Source organism: Camarhynchus parvulus, chromosome 2 (assembly GCF_901933205.1).
Source record: "Camarhynchus parvulus chromosome 2, STF_HiC, whole genome shotgun sequence".
NCBI lineage: Eukaryota > Metazoa > Chordata > Aves > Passeriformes > Thraupidae > Camarhynchus > Camarhynchus parvulus.
Genome location: NC_044572.1, coordinates 27,603,580 through 27,624,693, shown reverse-complemented (window position 1 = coordinate 27,624,693; position 21,114 = coordinate 27,603,580). Strand labels below are relative to the sequence as shown.

The window sequence follows — 21,114 nt, the reverse complement described above, 5'->3', positions numbered from 1 at the left end:
GGTTAATAAATTTTGTTGTGGTCTTTGACTTCAGCTTCATGTAAGAGGCTGCGGATTTTTCCACAGTGATTTTTGGGAGCTATTCACATCACTTGCATCTCATATTTACTTTAGCTACTATGTTTGAAGTCAAGAACCTAACTTTTAAGGAAGATACTTTTGGCTTGCACCCTAGAGGAGATTTACTTGTGTTATATGTGTTAGCTAGGCAGAGTGAACAGCCTTCATGGGCCAAACTGCGTTTTCATGGTCATTCAGTCAGCTTCAGTGCACTCAGCAGTGCTGCATGGGTACAGCAGAGATCAGAATTTGTTTAGTGTGCTCTATTAGCATATATTCTTTCATTGAGAATAGTAGCTTATTATATTATCCATTCCTTTCATGAAATCACAAGGATGTCTGTAATGAAAATGATCATTATGGGATTTCTTTTCATGCCTGGTGAATTGTTTATAAAGTGCTTTGTGTAGCCAACAAAAACCCCTCTCACTGGGAGAATTGATTTGGGTGAGTATGCTAATTCTGAGGCCAGAGTAAGACTGTATGGTCATACTAAGCAGTTAATTTTTAAAAGGAATTCCAGTAAAGTATGTAATGTAATCTAGGCTGAAGATGTGAGCAATACCAGATACCCACCATAACTGGAGAAAATTGCTAGGGGCAAAATTCTGTAGGGTAAAATGGGGCAATGAGCTTTTCAAAGCCTTCCCTAGGGAGAGGAAAAAGAAGACATTTGGCCTAAATTTACATTCTGAGAAAGAGAAAATTCATTGTAATTTCTTCCTATTAAATATAATGTTACTTTTCCAACACCTGTTTGGAACCTCTGCTCTTGGAATTAGCAATTAAGAAACTGTAGATAAGAAACTGTAAATACTGCAGAGACACTGGATATGGTAGCATCCGAATTTGAAAGTACTCAGTCTCTCAGTACGGAGATTCTCAGGCTTCTTTTTTACCAATACTTGAGCTATGTGGGTTTTGATGTAAACATCTGGTTTTGTATGGTTTACTAGTGTTCCACACACCCTTGCCTTTATATAGAATTTCTTCTAGAAGATCCTAACATGTTTTGTTAAACAAAATGTGACCGTTCTGTACATAAGAAGAATGTGAAAATGAGAATGAGTGTTAAAACTATTCATGTGGAAGCCTAATCTGAATGCATGTTGTGTGAGAGAGTTGTGCAGTGGTTTCCCTGCTTTCTGAGAGGTAATTACCATGGCAGTTTGTTGTTAGAACACTTAGAATGTGTATATGAAGTCATCATTGAGAGATTTAAAAAAACTCCTGTTAAAGCAAGTGAAGATTTGTTGAAGGAGTGAATCTGCAGGAATAATTCCAGTGTCAACAAGACCTATTTGGTATCAGATTTTTCTCTGTGCACTATGGCTGTGGAATGAAACCCTCCATGGGTTTCAGGGACCTTGGCCAACAGTTCCATACAAGAGAGCTGAGCTGTGTTGCAAGTGGTCTGACAAAGTGTCTTTGTTGTAGAAAACAAGACCACATTATTGCCTGAAATGGGCGATAGATGTTGAAAGCTTGGTCATACTCAGGTCTTGATTCAGAAGCAGTTTTGAAGAAATAGTATTTATACTTCCTGTTTAAGCTCATTAAGTTATTTTTATGGCTATTAGTGTGTTTTATTCAAGGTGATGATTTTGTGACAGCCAAGAACATTTTTAATTTAAGGTTTGATTTTTAGATTTGTTCAAAGAATAAAGGGCATCCTCTTTCAGCTTGGTGCACTTGTAGATGTCAGGAAATCAGAACTAGAGGAACATCCATCCTTGCTTTCAAATTTACCAGTGATTCAAACACTTTCTTTAGTGATAAACCTTCTGCTTTTGTCCAGAGGACTTGTATCCATAGTTCTGATTGCATAGACTAAGAGAAAAATATTTTCTGCCTTCATGGAAGCATTCTGCAGCATAAAATGCTACGCTTAAAGAGGTTAGCTGATTGTAGTTGGGATAGTCGTTCCTGCTCTTTCCTCTAGTGAATATTCAGTATTGCCTTACAAAACTGGCCAGATGTCCTTGAGCAAGGTCCCAGGTGAGTGACTCTGGATTTTGATCTCTGCTGCTCCAGGGGAATACAACTCCTACTGGAACTTGTAGAACACAACCTGTTTTGTTTGTGCAGTTGATTCTGAATGTTAATGCCAAGATCTTAATGGATTAGAAGCTTCCAGGGAGGCATTAATGTTTTGTGACAGGAATTTCTTCTGCAGAAGATGGCTCCACTTTAGGAGATGTTAGGTAGGCGCTTCAGCATGTGTTTCATTTTGCCCTTTGTTTTACTGTCCATCATCTTTGCAGTAATTTGTAAAAAGCTTTATGGACTTCCTTCCTCTAAAGGAAAGAGTGGAGAGTAAAATAATATGTTGTCTGTAGGAGGCCCTAATTTGTGTTTTCCTTCCAGAATAGTGATAGTCTTGGGATGGAAGATGAGTTAAAATATTTAACATGTTCTACATGATACAGAAGGAAATGCTTATGTAAATGCCATGAAACAGTATCAATTATTAAAACTAAGGTATATGATGAACTGGTCATGCATAAAACTTGCTTCAGGCTTTACTGTTTGAAATAGCTGAATATTTTCATTATATCCAGAGGTGTTGTACATGATTAACTTATCTTTTTTTTTAACTCTTGCATTTAATCAAGCAATTCTTTGCTGAGACAGTGGTCAAACACTGGAACAGGCTTTGTAGAGAGATCGGCTCTACCATGACACATGACAATATTTATGAGGCATTTGAACAATGCTCTTAAAACCATATTTTACCTGATCAGCCCTGAACTGGTCAGGCAGTTGGACCAGATTATCATTGCAGGTCCCTTCCAGGTGAAGTAGTGTATTCTATTCAAACATGAGCTGTGAGTTGGGTCTGCACTGAAAGTGTAAATTATACCTTCATGTTGATGTATCTGCCATACTCCAGAGGGTCTGGAAGTGTCATTCCTTCTAAGTGTAGCTGAATGTTGTCTGCCTGATAGCACTGGGAGCACAAGGTTGCCCCTTGGAATTGTGTAACTTTCTCTAGAAAGTGGACAAACAAAACACTTTTGGTTACAAATAAAATTGAAGGCAAAAATGTTCAAAGAGGATAAAAACAGGACCCTGAGAATGAGATACCTTTTGGGAGACACTTTGGCCAGTCTTGTGTAGAGTTGTGGGATTCTTATTTCCAGATAGAGGCTGAACACTTGGCCTATTTAAATAAGCAAAGCAAAGGTAAAAATCATATATGACTGATACATTCAGTTTTATCTCTGTGTGTACGCATCTGTATTTACCAGCATTAGTTCCTCTGTGTCTGTAATGAAAATTTTGTCGGAAATTCCTGACATTTTGGCACATTAGACGGAGAAGTAGTTTGGAATTCCAGGTTCTTCTGCTTTTGCAAAGAAGTCCATGTGCTCAGTATTTTCAGCCTGTCCAGAACATGCCAAAGTGTGTGCTAGATTTCTCTTCAGTGAAGCAGAAATGACTGTTTGTCTCTAGGAATGCTGCAATGAGAGGAATGTGTTGGGTGTGGGACTTGTTGCACTCCTTGGTGGGTGTATGTTGTGAGTCCCAATCATACTTCAGAAGGGCTTTTCTTATGAACCCTGGATAACACACAATCTAATGCTACTGAAGAGTTGTTCTGGTTTTTTTTTTCTCAGTAGTAGTCTATTACAGGGACATAAAGCAGAATTTTGTCATTATCTACACTTTTTCTAGCTTCATTCAGCTCCAAAAATTAGGAATTTAGACCTTAAAAAAAGAAATGTCCTTGCTATGTCTTTCTATGTCATTTTGCTTTTGTCAGTGAAAACATGCACTGCTGTGTTATTATTTGGCCTGGGCATTTCCACAAATTATATGGTGCTGTCACAATTTCTACTAACTTCAACAATTTTTTTCTTTTAATAGAAGAATAGAACCAAATGACCCTTGACCCACAATTTTTTGTCATTGTTTTATTTTGCACGTCCCACACATTAGTCAGCTTCCAGATGTGCATCAAATTCTTGTGGTCTTTTGCTGAGCCACACATTTAAAAAGGATTTCAAATTTTACTTACTTTTGGGTAATGGAATATAACACTATATGAAGTTTCATGATTTTTAAAAATACAACTTCTGCAAGCTCAGCTGGCATTTGGATTTACATTCGCTTAGACACAAAAGTATACACCAAAAATGTGGAGAATAATGTGATCATTTAATAGAATTAAAAATTCTTAGATTCAAATGCTTTTCTATAAATGGGATTGTAGGTTGCTTTTTTTTCTTTGCAGTTTTTAAATTTAATTTTATTTTTTTAATTGAAGAAATAGCTCATTTATTTTTATGCTGTTTCCCTGGAGTCTGGCTGAATGAGAGTCTTTAAACTGCTTAAAATGCTTCATTATAGTCATCTCTGCTACTCTCTCCAGTGTGTTTTAGGATGAAGTGCAGTTGTGCTTTTAAAAAAGGTAACATGTTTCCAGCACAATGAAGCATAAACAAAGAATGCTTAAGTGGAGATTATTTTAAAGTTCTTCAATGCCAATATATTTTTTTTCAGCAATAATCATTAAATAAATAGCCAATAAACAAGGCTTAGCAATATGCAGACCTTCAAATGAAAAAAAAAAAAAGACAGCATGTAGAAAAAAGGATGAAAGAATATGGGAAAATCACAATCAGTTTGTAGTAAGGCAATGTATGTGGCTTTGACCTCTTACTTAAAAGTTGGGATTTGTTTTAGAAATTATTTATGCATAGTTAAGACTTTGGGGGTTTCTATTTATTTTGTACATGGAAAGGAGGTGAGTTGGGGAAAAGGAAGAGGGATTTCTTTTCTATTTTTAAAATCTGCATCCATCAGTTAAGAGCATGAAACATTTTGCAGTGTCTGTAATTTCAAAGTGATGTGTCTGCATTTTTTTTCCTTCAAGAAAACTTGGGAATTTGATGTATATTAAGAGAACTTCTCTGCCCAACACTGTTCTAGAATGGATTTCAGTACCTGATATTTTAGACACAAATGCATTTAATTGGAACTGTTCATGAGAATACTTCTCTCTCTTAGAATTGTTTGATTCTTTTTTTTTATCTTTTCAGTGCTACATCTCTACTCTGCTTCTGCAGACCAAAGAGTTCCTCCAGCTCCTGACAGATTTCTGGGCATTTAGAGCTCTTGGTCATTCCTATGTGGCTTAAATGTCTTTGTATAACTTGTGTATCTTTACTATTTCCTTGGTCTTTTGCAGATTTTTTTTACTTCTTAATGTGTGATTTACATGGAAAGGATGTTTAAATAGACTTAATGACCTTAAATGACCTTGATATTTCCCTGCCCGCTGAGGTTTGCCCATTTTTCTTTCTATCTTCATCTCTATTTGTACCTTCTATCACATATTTTTTAGGCTTTTGTTATTCCCTTTCCTGGCAAATTCACTTTGTTATTTCAATTTTAATGTTTTAAAATGCTTCCTCTGAAGATAAGTATTGTGTACCACTTCTGTAGAAAAGAATAACCATATAACAGTCTTGCATATCTGAAATCAGTCTTTATCAGTAACCTCAGAGACCCTAAAAATGGGATTTAAACTTTTTTTATTCATCACTGGTTTTAGGATTAATTTTCCTTTGTATTTGAATGTTCAGATTCATTTGTATTCATGGTTGTCAAGTTTAACTAGATAAAGAACACTTTTCTCAGTTTACAAGGATATATTTGACTTATCTTTACTAATCTCAAGTCCCATTTGTCTTCAAGTCTCCAGACATCATGATCTTTATTGTAAATTCTTTCATTCTTATTTTAGCAGAGTTAGCATATAAAAAAAGTTGCTGCAGGCTTGTCCTGAAACAGCAATGACATTGGTTTCCCAGAACCTCTGTGTGAAGCCGTAGGGATCTGCCTGTAGGGAGCCATGTATCTCTCTGCCTTAATCCTTTATTAAGATCAAATGGGGCAAGGACTTCACTCAGTATTAATACTCTTACTTTTTGAGCCAGAAACTCTCCATTGTATCACTGTAATAATTTTACTGAGGGCTCCTGACTGATTGCAGCCCAGAGGCCATCCCATGCTATGCAATGATTTTAAGCTTTCTGTAAATCTGCTCTGAAGTCTGATCTTATTTCTTTCCTCTCTTTGATTATCAACCATGTGATTTGAAATACTTGAAACATGGTGGGCCAGCCTTTGCTTATTTCCACCCTTATTCAAAAATAATTAGGTGGGAAAGACATTAATGATGTTAATAGCCTGGGATTTTTAAAGAATGCTGCACTGGAATGGAAATTGTTATTTCCCTTAGCTTCTTACATAAAAAAACAAAACAAAAAAAAGATTTTTAAGTAAATCAGATTGCTAAGACAGTAATGTTTACACATTACCAAAAAAGAGAATTCTGTACTCTTCAGTTTTCAACTTCTTTATCGTTTAGAAAGGAGCAAGAACTGTAACAGTTAAGAGTTAAGGTTTTAGCAAAACACATCAGCTTGAAGACATTAAAAAAGAAACCTCAAGCAAGTGAAAAAAGGACTGATATAGGCTCTCTTCCTTGTATTTTGCTTCTTGCCAAAATTCTGTAGGTGTAAATAGGTCTATTTAAATTCTGCTTACCAAGGTAGACTCAGCACAATAAGTCCTGTTTGCCTTTGCTGCAGCAGAGTGGATTTCAGGCAGGCATCTCGAGGTGGAATCTCCACATCACCTCTTTGTTGGTGAGCACTGGGAGTCCTCCCTTGGGTCTTGCTTGGTCTGATGGAAGAGTGTGTGGGGACCATCACTACAAGAGATGTTTGGGTACAAGAATGCTTGTTTACAAACCTATATATATATAATAATAGCTATGTGATAAAAGTACTAGAACTACTAGTTCTTTTAGCATTAACTGAACAGCTGCAATAGACATTAGCTTTTGAGTTTGGTCAGTGTGAGCTGAAATTTTCTGAGAGCCATGCTTTCTCTGTTTCCATATATAAAGAGAATAGCAAGAAGAGGCTGTTTGAGAATGTTCATTTTGTTTGTTGGTTTGACTGTAGCTTTCTTTTTGGATTATTCATATTTCCAGAGGTTATACCACTGGACATCATATGGTAATATTCTTCCTCATCTTCTACAAGTTTCTTAAAAATATTTGAATGTCCTTCTTGATTAGATTATGTTATTGGATTTAGGTTTAAAGTGCAGTCCCATACCTGCAGCCCTCTTAAGTCAGAATGCCTTTGCAAAGTCCATATGTAAGTATTGCTAATTCTTTCAGAATTGATAATGTGTCTTAGTATCTTTCATAAGGAGGGATCTGTTTTTGTTGCCTGCAGTGCTGGTGTGCATCACTGAGTTAGCATAAGCACCACTTAGAGCTGGAGGAGACAAAGAGGCACTTCAAGGTGTCTTCATTTTTATTCTAGATGTCTGCTTCCAGGGTGACTGGCCTTGTTCATAAGCTGCATTGCCTAGGAGGCTGTCTTAGATAGGCTGTCTACCTTATATGTATTTTTAAATAGATTTTTTTTGTATGATAAAAGGTTAATCTGAAGACAGGAGTGTTCAGAGAGTGCAGCCTTCACTTGACAGTTTTAAAATTTAGGGGAGCCCATTGCATGAGTGCTTGGTTTAGATTAGGTTCAGCCTTATCCCAGGAAATAGGGAGATTATATAGCAAAGAATACCAAGTACTTTCCAAGATGCTGGAATATAAATGTCCTGATAAGAATGTATGGGTGAGAAAGATTAATGCTGGGGGGTAAATCTTTTCACAGAAGCTTGACATTTAAACCTGATCTGCCAGAGAACCAGTCATGGATTTAAAATCCAAATGTCACTTTTGTGCTTGTGGGTTTGTTTCTTTATGTTGTGAATACCCAAAGCTCTAAAATATGTAATCAAATTTACTACAGCAGTAAAGTTTGGTGGGTTGTTTTGTTTTGTTTTGTGGTGGTGGTTTTTTTTGTTGTTGTTGTTTTGTTGGTTTTTTTTTTTTTGGTCGAAGTAAGGAAATCATTGTAGTGACTACTGAATTGTGACTGTCAAAATCAGGAATCAAATTAATGCAGGTGGAATGCACTTTCTGGAATCAATTCTGGACCTTTTCATTGTTCCTATTTGGATTTGCATGGTTAAGGCAGAATATGTGTCAGTCTGGTTCATAAACTTACACAAACCTGGATATCTGTGGTTTTTTTGGATATTTTGGTTTTCTTTTGATCACAATGTACCAATATATTCCAGCTATCAGTGTGATTGTAGAAAGCAGTGAGTACTACTCATTTTTTCTGGGTGATTTACAGTACTTTCTTTATCAAAAATGGCATAAATTGAAAATCTTTAGGGAACTCAGTGAGAAGTCTAATTCTTTATCTTCTTGGACCTGCGGTACAACTTGCTGGAGTCCAAGCATTCCCAGCCACCACTGACACCTAATACAATGCAAAACCCAAAGCTGAGGCCAACAGGTTGGCCAAATTATAATGCTACCCACAGTGTCTTGCTTGCTTGCTAGTAATTCCCAATCCAGAATATCTATGCATAGTTTGTTTTAGGTAATAAGAATATTAATCTGTAAATGAACCACTGAGATGCAAATATAATGTGCTGAATAAATATAAATTATTATTCATTAAAATGCAAATGCAGATAGGCACTTTAGAGACAGTTTAGGTTGTCAAGATAAATGAAATAAAAGTCAGGACATCAGTAATTAGATACTTACAAGAGGTGTATAATATTCTACCACAATTGTTGGACCAAGACTATATTCCTTTCCTTCAGCTTTATGTTGCAGCCTCACAACCGCTTTTTTCTCCTATGACTCTTTAAAGTATTCAGGTACTGCAGCTCATACTTAAATTTTATTAGATGTATTCTAAAGATAAATCTTTCTGTGGCAGTAAAATTTAGCTGTATTCCTTCCACTCACCTTAATGAATTTTGCAGTTAAATCCCTGTGTGCCATGTAAAAAAACCCCTTATCTCAGTTTACAGAACAGTGTGAATGGGAATATTTATTTTAGCACTTGATGAGCATATGTTTTCTAGGTTTACACAGGTTTTATACTTTCAGTTCAGTGCTCAGGTAAACCATTAAGCCATCTACACGCAGATGTCAGTCAAGTTAAGGAAAATGACAATGAAATGTTGTGAATTTTTCTTCTGAATGATATGAAGGGCTTGTTACAGTAAGCACTTGTAAGGGTGTTGCTCAGTTAAAGAGGATTTGTAGACGCTGTTTTGTGTTTAAAGTGCTATCACAAATTGTGAACAACAAAGTTTGGGACTTTTGTGACATGGGCACTACTATAATATGTTGTTAATAACTTTTACAAACCCTTTGAGGTTATAAATTTGCAGTAGTCTACTAATGGCTGCATAATAACAGAGATTGCACTTGATCTGATAACAGGGCTGTTTTGGCTCCATTGAGACATATCTGTGTGTATGTGTACTCCTGCATCATTAATGCTAAGTATAGTCCCATGTCAGCATTTAACCCTTCATTGTCTTGTGAGTTAAAGCAAGTAACATAAAAGTAATTGTATGTAATGTTAGTTAGTGATCTGTTGAACCCTTGAATCTAGATGAGAATAGAATCCAGATATAAAACGAATATTGGTACCCTATCTACTAATAACCATATCCTAAAGCAAATTAATTTAGAAACTATTGAAAATATGACTTTTATGTTTTAAAATGAATTTATTACTTTTTTTAATGAGTTCAAGTGATAGATTTTCATGGTCTATTGAAGAGTTTCTTGTGGTCTTTTCTTTAGAGGCATAGTATTGTTAAATTTGATCAAGTAAGAGCCTCTTTTAGGTGTTGTGTCTATATAAGAATTAATTGCCTTTTAGTAATTTCTGTTTGCACTATGATAGCACTAAAATGTGAGATTATTTTAATGTCATTAGAATTAATTAACATATATTTGGCAAATATAAATTATTATCAAAGTCCTTAGTGAATTCCAAATTATGTTCAAGTTGCCCTGCTGTGAGTGTATTTTTCAGAGGGCAATATCCAAGATTTTTCTGTTTGTGTCAATCCCTGAAGCATAATGTGAAACAACCATTAGCTAAAATCTATGGGAATTGTTTTGCTGTTTCCTGAAGCCAGGCATTCAGTGGCATCAAAACCAGATATAAAGTAGATGAGATAGTGATCTGGAATTGTAATGATGTGAGAAAATGAAAAGGTACAAGAATTAAGTGTTTCATAGCATTACTCTGGTTAAGTACAGGAAAGGAAGAGGAAAAGGAGAGTTGCAATAAAATGCTCTGTGTAAACACTGAAGCAGGAGTTGGATGATTGCCCTCTTCCTTTATGTATGTGGACCCTTAGAGTAACTGGGTTGGTGGTGTTTGTAAATTTTCATACTGATGTGACTCGCTGTTTGCATCTCTGCCTGCTATAAATAAATGCCCTGGAATAATAAAAAAGATGGCAGATCTCCTTTTCATATGGGGGTATATTTTGCTCGTTTTCCTTAAAGGGCACAGTGTGCTGTAAATGATAGCAATTCAATTCTCTGCATAGTGGTAGGAGTGGAATAATACCACTCATGAAGGCTAGAAATAAAAATCCCTGTCCCCTCCTCTTATGAAGAACACAGAACATGGATAAAACTTCATTTCTTCCCTTGAGTTTACTTCTAGTAGTTACATCAGGACCTAGAAATACTTGTAACTTATCATTGACTATATATTACCTTTTTACTCATTCATCTAACACCTTCATCCATCTGCCATGCTGTTGTCTCTCCTTGTTCAGATGAACTCGTCTCTCTAAAAAATAGAGTATTTTATAGTGGATTTTTAAAAATTTGTATTCTTTTTCATTTTGATGTCATTTGAAGATGCTTAGGTATGGCAACCAGTAATGTCCCTATTAGGCATGCTTGGGCCTAAGGAGTCACAGACAGTGTTAATAAATCTAAAGAAAACCTTCCAGTGCCAATGTGTTTATAGCTGTGGTGGGGATACTGTGATTTAAATTTATTTATTTAATGTGAGCCTTGCTGTAAAATTGCTATTTCTGAGCTTATTATTATTCTGTTCTGATATATATGTGTGTGTTATGATGTAAAGTACATTTGCAGATGGGAATATTAGATAAAAATAGTATATACACATAGTAAATGTCAGAAAAGACACAAAAGGAAAAGAGCCAAAGGGAATTTGGTCTCCTTACATGTCTGAGACACAATTTCAAGACAGATTAACATATGCAAAATTGAGATGAAGAGCTGTCTTCATACTTCAGCTTGGGTTTAATTACATAAATGATTCTTCTGATGAGCTGGTCGGGTGTAGAGCAGATAACTTAGAGAGGAGGTTCCCAAAGGCTTGGAAACTTCTCACAGAGTATTCCAAGTGTAATGAAAAAGATCACCAACTCTGTTACACCCAAAAGAGGAAAAGGAGAAAGGGAGCTGTTGAAAATGCTCTCTCTCTGTGTGTGGGCATGCTCTGGACATATTTTACCTCAGAAAACTAGGATTTCTGTCAAGAGGGATTAGTTAAAATGAATTGCATGAGCTGTATATATTCATACAGTTCAACTCTATGGAAGGTGAAAACACTAGATATAATCTAGGACTATTTAATGGATCTACATAACAGTTACAGAATGCAACAGTGTGCCATTGATATTATACTGCTGATATAACAGTTGTTATGGAACAAGGTATTTTGAAAATAAATATTTTCTAAACGACAATGTACATTGGTGGGAAAAAAACTGTATGGAAAAGAACTACTCAGCACTGACCACTTCTTTTGAAAATCAGCAGTCATTAATCAAACAAACATTGAAAGACTATGTTCTGATTGAAAGCGAGGTTTATGAAATGATGATTGAGAAAAAGAAAAAGCGAACTAGAATGAGTAAAAATAGTGTTGAAATTAGTTTCACAGTATATCAGCTGTCAGTAAAATACTGTGAGGAATTACTTTGTAGTTTACAGGTATTTTCATATAAACTGATCAGAAAGTTAGCAAGCACAACTAAAACAAAACTACTACTTAAAAGCTTTGCCTTTTGCAAAGGAATGTATCCTCTTGTAAACAGGAGGTCATCGCATCAAGACTACTATAAAAAAGTTTGTGGAAGGTCCCTGTTTCTTGAGTTTATATATTTTAGTAATTGCAACTATCACAGTAATCAAAAAAAGTCTCTTTTTAAAGTCTAAAACATTCATATTAACTGATAAACTTCAGTGTGTTAGAATAGTAAACTGGGATATTCTGCCATTCTAGTTTTAATAGTCATATATCTGTTTGCAAGTCAACAGGATTCATATGATATTTATAAGTTTTGGATGCTGTATTGGTGTCATGGTGTTTCATTGTGCAATCTGTTGCAGATTCTTATAAATGACAGCAAATGACAGCCCTTCACTGGTTATGCATTTTTTCTGAATGCTGTTAGTGACACCACTCTTTATTAATGGAAGGCTCAGAACTAGTTTTGTTTTTTTAAAAAGTTAAAACTCAATTATGTGTCAGAAGGAGGGCGAAATCTACATCAACTGTTTGTTGCATTGGATCATTGGAGCTGTATTTGTCACAAGGGTTGGAATTGAGCCACAGGAACTTGTGTCCTTCTGCTTTTGCAAATATGTCTCATTTTTAAATACTGTTGTCGTCTGAGATTTAATAGACCTAATTGGCCTTACAGATGAACTCTGAAGAATTTCAACTTTGAACTTAGGAAGGGAAAAGAATCTGAACTTTCTCTTGTTGATAATTATTTCCCATGTATCAAATAGAAAAAAAAAACATAAAGAGTTACAGTTACTGAATGTGAGTTGTATCTTATTTCTCAAATGTAGATTCATTTATTTTGAAATGTCAAGAATAGAGAAACCACCCTCTAGCAGAAACTTGTTTGTGTGGTATGGGCTTGTCAGCATTTTGTTATGATTCTGTTCTTCAGGCTATAAAAATTTGCTTTAAGCCAAAAGCTAGATGTGGAAATATTAACCTTGTGATAAACTTGATTTATCAAATTTGGCTGAATTTGGCTTTATTTTGAATAGTTCAGAGGTTCAACCAAAAAGAAATTTGTTTCTTTTGACCATTCTGCTGTGTGCATTACTCAAATTATTGCTTGTGTGTAACTGGCTGTTTCATGCTGCTTATGTGAAATTCTTGGAGTGTTTACTTTATGTGGCTGCCATTTTTATAGATGGATAATAAACACTAATATATGGATGAGATATCTCCCAAAATAACTCATCTCAGTTAGACTTCCTTATTGCTCCAGCTTGGTCTAAAATTCCCTGAAGCAGAGTAAATGTGTGTTACGGTTTAAACCTGGTGGGCTGCTCACTCCTTCTCCAGTGGGATGGGAGAGAGAATCAGAGGGGTAAAAATGAGATAACTCATGGATTGAAATAAAGACAGTTTAATAGGTAAAGCAGAAGTGTTGTGCAGAAGCAAAGCAAAACAAGGAATGCATTCACCCCTTCCCTTGGGCAGGCAGGTGTTGAGCCATGTCCAGGAGAGCTGGGCTCCATCATGTTTAACCTTTCCTTGGCAAGAAAAATGCCATCACTCCAGAAGTGCCTTCATCCTTCTTCCCCCAGTTTTATATACGTGGCTGAGCATGGTACCACATGGTGTGGAATATCCTTTTGTTCAGTTGGGGTCATCTGTCCCAGCCGTGTCCCCTCCCAGTTTCTTGTGCTTCTCCCTGCTGTATGAGCGGGAGAAAAGGCCTTCACTCTCTGTAAGCACTGCTCAGCAATAACTGAACCTGTCATGTGTTATCAACACTGTTTTCAGCAAAAATCCAAACCACAGTCCCATATGAACTACTGTGAAGAAAATTAGCTCTATCCCAGCCCAAACCAGTACATTGTGTTAATTCAAAGAAGACTAAAAGCAAAGTAAGATGAATTTTCACTTTGATTACTTACATAGGTTTGCTGCTGAATGAATGTATCTAATTCATGCTGCTACTGATGTAAAATAAACCCCAAATGATATTTAATTCTGTTTTCCAATGGGCTTCTTGCTTCAAGTCCTCAACTAGGAGATGGCATACTGATATACAGACCAGCACTGCTTTTGGATAGTACCAGACAGCTCCTTATTTTAAAATTTCTTCATGAAGGAAAAGGGAAACAGTTTTTGCAATGTGGGATTTCAATAAAATGTTCTTTTTTGCAATTATGATGATGCAAAGGATACAATTGTCTCCTTTTGCTGCCATTCTTTTACAATAATCAATATGCAACCATAATATTACAGCTTAAATGTGAAGAGAAGCACTTTGTACAAAAAGATCTGCCTTATGTTAAAACTTCTTTGCCTAAAGTTTTAACTACACATACATTTCCTGAGCCTGATTTATCTTTATTGATTTTTAACAGGACAAGCTAAAATAGGGTTGGAAGCTCTCAAATGATATCAGGTATAATCGTAGAATTTTCTCAATGCAGGCAAATATGTGCAGCTAGAGGAAAAGTCCTGATTGTGGTCCATCTTCTTATATTCAACAACTTCTATTTTTCTGTGTCCTTAAGACATCTGATAGGATGTTAGTTGTAAGGCTGAGGGTTTCACTGAACTCCAAATAAAAGGAATTGGGACATAGAGCAAATGGAGCAGAAGAGAATGGCTAACAGTTGCTATTTTTTTTTCTGTTTAGCTGGCATATTTCTTATATTTAAGGAAATTTGGAGCTGTGATTGTATAAATGCAGAATCATCCTGCCTGTTGGTGCCAGTGTTCTGTACTTAGTGTACTGGATTACATTTGTATTGCTTGGTTGCTGGGCCAATTACTTTGTCAGAAGGTTGGACTTTTTTTGATTTTTAGTAAGTCTCTGTAAAAATTTAATACACATTGTTTGGGGCTGTAAGGCCTGAGAGGCAAAAGATGGTGTATATTTTTTATTCTTAAAAAATAATTTCATACTGAAAAATATTTTTTAATAGACTTGGAAAGGCATGGGCAAGACTAAACCATGATTCAGAGGAATGTCCTTTTAAATTAGAACTTTGAGATGGATATAAGTAATGTGATCAGATAGCATAAATAGGAAAAAAAATGGGAGTAGAAAAGGTCCCAAACAGATGCCTGGCAGCAGTTTTTCACAGAAACAAAAAATGTGTGGAATGTCCTAGACATGATTATGCAACTGAGAGGTAAATGTTGGGCTACTTAGGGAAATTCAAAAGTATCCAGGGGCACGTGGGACACAATAAACTTTGAAATGTAGGGAGCTGTTTAAATATGCTTCAAATATCTTCAAATGTTCTTGGCTATACAGATACTGGCACTGAATTAACCATCACTTTTACATGGTTTACATCACCACTACCTCTCCTTTAGTGAATCCTCAGGGGAACTCATATAGGTAATTTGTTCAATTTTTGCCTTCTTTTGTCTGCTTATTTATAGGTTGCTTTGAATTCATTATATGGACATTTCCCATCCTTATGGTATTGATTTGACATGCTCTGGAATCATGATGGTTGTGAAGTCCCTGGCTGGCAGTGGAGAATTAATGTTTGGTGTGGCAGAAAGGTGCGTTTAATCTGTGTTACTCACTACTTTCCATGTGGAGCTTGTTTCTTTCCTAAAACCCCTTTGAGTCTTCTTACAGAAAATTTGAAATATCTCGAATCAATAACAATTATCTTTGCCTAAGATGTAATTTACAGATAGAACTGCAATCTGCATGAAGCAGTTCCACAAGTAGACTGCTAAAATGGACATGATTCTTATGTGGATATCAGAGAGCTGCAGTTTATCTAAATGAAATGTAGAGAATTTAAGGTTTATATTTTTGTTCCAGTTATAAATATGTCTGAGTAAAGAAAGCTAGGAATGCTTCTAGGAAATAATAGCTAACTTGCTATTGTGTACTTACAAGTCAAAAATTGATTGTGAAATTGCACAATTCATCACAAGTGAACCTATCTGTGGGTAACATATCTTTAACTTAAAATGTAATTGTAGGTAACAAAATTATGTTGTTCTTTTCATCTGCAACTTATTTGTCTGTATAGTTTGACCATAAATCCTACAATGATCAAAGTTGCAAAGATTAATTTCTGACCAGGATAGGAAAGAATCTTTCCTCTGAAATAGCCTGGTTTTTAGTCAATTCATGGCCTTTAGGGACAAAGCTAGGAGTTTTTTGTGGAGTCACTATTTTAACAGTCAATAGGCTGACTAGTTTTGTGCTAATTATGTTCCAGTCTGTCCAAACCTATTTAATCACTTTTACATAGTGGCTTCTAATTTATTTGCTTTTCCACTGTGACAGATCTGACCTCACAGTAAAGTGTACACATTACTTTCATAATCTGCAAGCCACCGGTTTTTTCAAAATTATTTGGTTTTGTTCAACAGATTTTGTACAAAATTCTATGAAACGGGGAAATTGTGGGGCAAAAATCCTGAGGTAGGCAGATATGGCTGGATTGTCTAAAAGTACTAAAAAAGCTTAAATCCTCTCAAAAATCACAAACAACCTTTTTATATTAACCACATAAAATATGCAGAGCGTATGGTGTAGCTGATACATTATTGACAGTTATTTGTCTTAACAGACAGATGTGCTGTCATTCAAAATTTATGCCAGCAAAACAGTGCAAACATTAAAATATTTTTTTATTATCCTACATAAATCGTACATCTAACATGCTGTTATGAATATTCTAAAACTTTGCTGATTGGTTTTGTTTTGGGCTTTTTTTTTCTTGTTAGAAATAAGAAATAAAAATGAAACAAAATGTTAGTGATTGCATGTTAGAAATTGAAGTTGAAATAAAGCCAGAATGTTCAGATATTATCGTGAGAAAGGGAGGGAGTACTAGTCTTTTTGATTTTTATATACAATATAGAAATAATATAGGAAATAATTGGCACATTATCATAATTGCATTTGTGTTCATGATATCAAGGTCAAACAAAATAATAGTAACAGTAGAGGGATGTCATTTTACTGATTCTGGCAGATATTAATTGAGGTTACAAGAATTTGGTGGTGCTGAAAAGAGACAGGTGAATATCAAACCCAGAGGACCTTCACTGTATTGCATATTCTTTACCATCTGTTTTGGGAATTCCATATTCAGCCATGGACTGGGAAAGGATGAAAAGTTTTATTTCCTTGTTTTCCATTCACGTCTCTAAAAATGCTGCTTTCAAGTTAATATTATTATGGCATGTGTATATTTTTAATTTGAACTTAAAAGTTTGCATTTTTATAACAGCAAAACATGTTTTCTATTAAGTGTTTATATTTTGAAGCACTGAACTCTTAATTATTTATTCTGGTTCAAATAGTATTTCCTTGGTCATTAATGAAAATAATTAATAGTTTCAGCAATGAGTGTTGGCTGTTTCTCTCTCTTGTCTCTGAAATCTTTTGTAATAAGGGGAACCATTTACTTTGCCCTTTTAGTGGTAAAAAAAAAGAAGTAGTTTAAAAGATTTATGCCAGTAGAACATGTAGAGTATTAAATGAGCTTCACATTGGTCCTAAATAGATATTTAAGTGAACAGTATTAATGGATGTTCAAAGGCATTTTGATTAGTTCATGCAACCAGCTCAACTTCCTAATAGGGGAGGCATGGTGATAAATGTGTTAAAAGAACTCTGTTGATTAAGCAGTGTTGCTCTTTTATGCAGTCCCTGGCAGTGTAACAGCATAGGAAGTATAAAGTCAAAACTTTACCAGCTGAGTCAACACAAGAACATTTTGTTTGGGTTTTATGTAAAACTGTTGTTGTGATAGTTAAAAGATACTGCTTACTAAGTTCTCCAATATCACTTTTTGCTTTAATTAAATTTTCTACATGTTAAATAAATATTGGATGTAAGTTTGAATTGACAGTAAAGTTAGAAAATCAAACAGTGTGTGTCTTAAATTAAAAAAGCAATGATTGTTTTCTGAGTCCAACTGGCTGATCTGATTTAACTAAAGCTTTGCAAAGATGTCATCTTGATAGACATATGGAGCTGGAAAACATCATCTGATAATTTGTCAAATGCACATATGTGTTTAAGATCTCAGAATGGGAACAGTTTTTGCTTAATGAGAGAAACTCCAGGCTCATTCCTTGATACATTTGACCTCAGCTGATCTCTCAGAACAAAGGGAGCACGGTGAGAGGTCCAGGGAGCACCCTTGGGTGCCTTGGGTGTCCCTCACAGCCCCAGCAGCCATGCAGGGGTGGGCACTGAGCATTTTGGGCTGCTGGAACTAAGGCATAACAATGTGACTAAACGCTCCAGTCTTAGCCCTTAAAAGATGAAGCAGTGTTTGCTGAAGGTGACCTTTTGTCTGAAAATGAACTGCATGTGTTACAGTGATAGTAAAACAATGGTTTTCCTATGTTATGGAAATTTTCGGTCTTTTTCTTTGTGCTACAGAGCACAATGTCTTCAACAGGGTGTGATCAGTGGCAAATTTATGAAACTGTTTGAATATGGCTATGCTAAATATTTGGTCTTTGATATTGAGAGGTTTTTAAAATTTGTTTCAGTCTTGTGGGTGGTGTGTAAATAAAAGGAAAATAAATGTTTTTTTCAGATCACCCAAGAGAAGTGAGAAAATAACTGAAATAGCTGGATGTTTCTGTTAAAATGTGTCAGTGCTTGGCTAAAATTATGGCACTTATATAGATTTACATTTTGAACCATGAAAAAGAAAGCATTTGGGTTCCAGCTGGTAATTAACCCCTACCACTTTTTCCCTGGCCTCAGCTCCTCTGGCAGGGTATGTATTCTGGAGGGAGGACCTAATTTGTCTTTTATCCTCTCTAATTGCTCCTATAATTGGGTGTGTATGTCTATACCCACTGCAGTGATTGTGGCCCCATCTCCATCTCAGGAAGATGATGTTACTGATTCACATCTGCCACACCTGGCACAAGGATCTCAGTTTGGAGTGAAAGTGGAATTTTCCTTAAATTTAGTAGAATGTATGGAAAAAGAGAAGAAAGGACACCTAGGGCTTTTGTTGTTCTGTTGATTTATTTTGGTTTTGCCTTTTTTGTTTTGTTTTGTTTTTCTTTATTTTTGTATTTTTCCCGGTTTCTCTTATTTATTCTCTGGGAGCCTGTGGCAGTTGGTGTTGCATTTACACAGATCTGAGTGACATGACTTTTGGCCATAGGCTGCATCAAGTCTCACTGCAAATATCTGATTACCTCCTGACCAGCAGCTAACCCTGCTCTCCAGCTGCTCAGTGAAGAAGGATATCTCCTATCCAGCCATTAATCAGTGTAATCTGCTACTGGCCTTCTCACATCAGCCCCGTGCCTTCACCACATTCTCCCTGCTTTTATTCCTGCTTTCCCCCTGCCTGTCAGGGACTCTGAGACCTGGGAGTCCTCCCAGCTTCCTATTACATTACTTCCCAGTAGCTGGCAGGAAGAATTATATAGTTATCTGAGGACATTGCTACAAGATGCATTTAATGAATGGCCAGGCTGTCAAATGTTTGAAATTGATGTAGGAGGAATGTTTCTTGCCAGTTTGAATAAGTATCTGAAATCTGGGATTTGCAGTAAGTGTACAGGTTCTCAGCTTGTCTGGGCAGCAGCTGCCTGCCTGCAAGAGCTCTGGAAAGGGAAATTAAGCTGTGGAATGGCTGTGCTTGTAAAAAATGTTAATATTTGCCTGCTGTGTTGCTGACAATTTTAGTTCTTCTTGTAAAATGTTCCCTAATTAACCACTGGCATGAGATGCTTCATGGGCATTAGATGTCAAATTTTTCAGAAAGAAAGGAAGAAATATTTCTCATCCAACTGGGAGGAATTGGCAGCTGTGCCCAAAGTCTTGATATTGCTAATTCAGTTCTTTAACTGAAATGCAGAGTCAGATTAAGGCTTGTGAAAGTTGCATGATAATTTAGTTTCTTTCTTATTGGTGTGACATGTCTGATACACAGCTCCTCTGATTCTTTCCTCTGTACTTTTATCTGGGTTTGCATAAAGATGCTGCTTGAGCTGAATCACATTTCCCTTACCCTTACAATTCTCCATGAGCAATGCAATTAAACAGCTCATGTAAAATGGTATATTAGTAGGATTTGGTTTAGGCCAGTGTTTATAGCACTCAAACCAGTGTATCTTAGGCCTATCCTGTGTTGACATAAAAAGCTCACGGAGAACACTACATTATTAAAGGTATAGAGCTGCTGTAATGTACATAATAATATGGTTCTCTTGCACCCCTTGAGAACTTTTTCTCTATATAGACACCTGCTTTGTGTAAGAGGGAAACTTCTAGGATATTAAGCATGCTCACCTTGTGTTAATACTTGAATTTTGGTGCCAGAACTGGTATTGACAGTTAGTCCATGCTGTAACATGCGCCTCATGTTTCTAAAATAGTGTTTTTTCTGCTTATTAATAATAGGTACTTTAGTGTTACTCTAAAATGTAAAATAGAGATGGTTGAAAATGATCTCAGGTGGAGTAATTTTCAGAGAGAGAAAAGTCTGGGGACAGCAGAAAGCCTGATATGGGATTATTCCTCCCAGATACAAGAAAGTATTCTAGTGAGATTCTCATGGATAATACTTTTATAGAAATAAGATATTTTGTAGCAGCCACAAAATTAAGACTTCAAAAATGAAGGCCATGGGCAAAATCAAAACTGCTGCTTTGCTTCCTTCATCTGCATGCACAGGTTGTCAGTATTCTAATGCATGGTAGAAGCATGATTCCCTATTTTCTGAGGAAAAGGGCTTCCATGTGCCTGGAAGTAGTAAAGTAGCAACCAGCACTGTGGAATTGACTTTTCAGGATCAATGGTTCTTAATGACTAAATTGATACTTCTCATTGCTCTGTTTCTTAGTGTTTATTATATGCATAATGTTTAGAGAATATGTGGATATAATAAGTAACATAGTTATTAATAGTTATATATTGGTTATTAAAATATTATATAATAAATATGATTGCAATATTTAATAAGTGTGTTGTAAACTACATAGGCTAGTTGAAAAATAAATGGTCTTGAAACTTGGAAGCTGTTTCTAAGAATGTGTGATGACTTGCAGATTTTTTAATTAATTAATTGAAAACTTCATCTTTGTTTACTGAGAAATGTGTCTGGATTAGTAAAGATGTGTAACACACTAAAAT

General features: G+C 35.7%; 1 protein-coding gene across 2 annotated transcripts in view; it reads left to right on the top strand.

Annotated features, from left to right (window-relative positions):
• Positions 1-21,114, top strand: part of THSD7A (thrombospondin type 1 domain containing 7A) — a 273,595-nt gene that overhangs the window by 31,565 nt on the left and 220,916 nt on the right. Inside the window, exon 2 of one of the 2 annotated variants that reach the window (XM_030971358.1) lies at positions 15,405-15,530. The exons of the other annotated variant lie outside the window; for it this stretch is intronic. The gene's annotated coding sequence lies outside the window, so the exon portion shown is untranslated. The remainder of the gene's footprint in view (positions 1-15,404; positions 15,531-21,114) is intronic. 2 annotated transcript variants of the gene reach the window in all.